This window comes from Egretta garzetta, unplaced genomic scaffold (genome assembly GCF_000687185.1).
Source record: "Egretta garzetta isolate BGI_Z169 unplaced genomic scaffold, ASM68718v1 scaffold1030, whole genome shotgun sequence".
Lineage (NCBI taxonomy): Eukaryota > Metazoa > Chordata > Aves > Pelecaniformes > Ardeidae > Egretta > Egretta garzetta.
Genome location: NW_009258308.1, coordinates 410,677 through 411,939, shown reverse-complemented (window position 1 = coordinate 411,939; position 1,263 = coordinate 410,677). Strand labels below are relative to the sequence as shown.

The following is a 1,263-nucleotide window of genomic DNA, read 5'->3' as shown; positions in this document are numbered from 1 at the left end:
AGGTCCCTCTGCAGAGCCCTCCTCCCCTCCAGCAGATCAACACTACCACCCAGTTTGGTGTCATCTGCAAATTTACTGAGGGCACACTCAATCCCCTCATCCAGGTCATGGATAAAGATATTAAACAAGACTGGCCCCAGCACTGAGCCCTGGGGGACACCGCTTGTGCCCGGCCGCCAACTGGATTTAGTTCCATTCACCACCACTCTCTGGGCTCGGCCATCCAGCCAGTTTGTAACCCAGCGAAGAGTACACCCATCTAGGCCATGAACTGCCAGCTTCTCCAGGAGAATGCTATGGGAAACTGTGTCGAAGGCTTTGCTGAAGTCCAGGTATACAACAAAGCGCACCCTGGCAGGACTCAGTGGAGAAGTGAATCCTGTTGGAAATTGTGGAAATGCTTCCACAAAGCTTTCTCCGTCACCACTGGGTCATCTTTACCACACAATTTCAACTTCCTGGGTTTTCGGCATATGAACTTTGGTCTAGGGCTCTTCTCAACCCTAAACCTTAAGAATTGTACTTGAGTTAATTGTAGTAAGTGCCCTTGTGAAGCTGAGGCTGAAAGTGTCCTCAGCTCCCTCAGTCTCGATCAAAACAGGAACTCGAAGACGCCCAACCGTACTGTGCCTTGTGTGTTCAGCACTGGAACTGTACCCTGAAAACTCTGACAGATGGCTGTCAGAAAGCGAACTTTGCTGTTTACTCTCTCCCAGAAACTCTTCTTTGAATCCTCTTGTACTCGGTATTATAAGGGCATCTTTGAAGAAAGTCCTACAGCCCTTTTCCAACGTCTATTTAAAAGCTTCAGCATATTTTCTTTAGACTTGGATATTTTAGGTCAGAAGGGACATCCAGAGGCCACCTACTCCAAGCCCTTGCTCAGAGGGGAAGGCCACCCCTGATTTTTATCCTCCAATTATTAGCTCTGCAGTTTTCAGTACAGAAATTAACCCCGTAATCTAACTAGAGACTCCTCAGTGATTTGTGATGAAAAGCAAGCATCATTAACACCCCCTGTAAAACAGGGTTTGGCAAACACTTTACCGATAGCTAATCTTCCAGCCAGAAGCACTCACTTTAAATCAGCTTTCTTCTGCACTAAAAATCTGTCCTGGGTTAGTCTGCACAAATATGTTACTTTAATTGACCTCCATCCAGCAAGCTTTTTTTCTGAAAAATTCCACTTAAAACTTAATTTTCGCCTTACAAAAAAATTAACCCCTCTGAGTCCAAAAGAGCAGAAGAACAGTATGGAAAACT

General features: G+C 45.7%; 1 protein-coding gene across 7 annotated transcripts in view; it reads right to left on the bottom strand.

The window, feature by feature from the left end:
- POLD3 (DNA polymerase delta 3, accessory subunit) overlaps positions 1-1,263 on the bottom strand; it is a 36,903-nt gene that overhangs the window by 21,332 nt on the left and 14,308 nt on the right. The gene's annotated exons all lie outside the window — the stretch shown is intronic.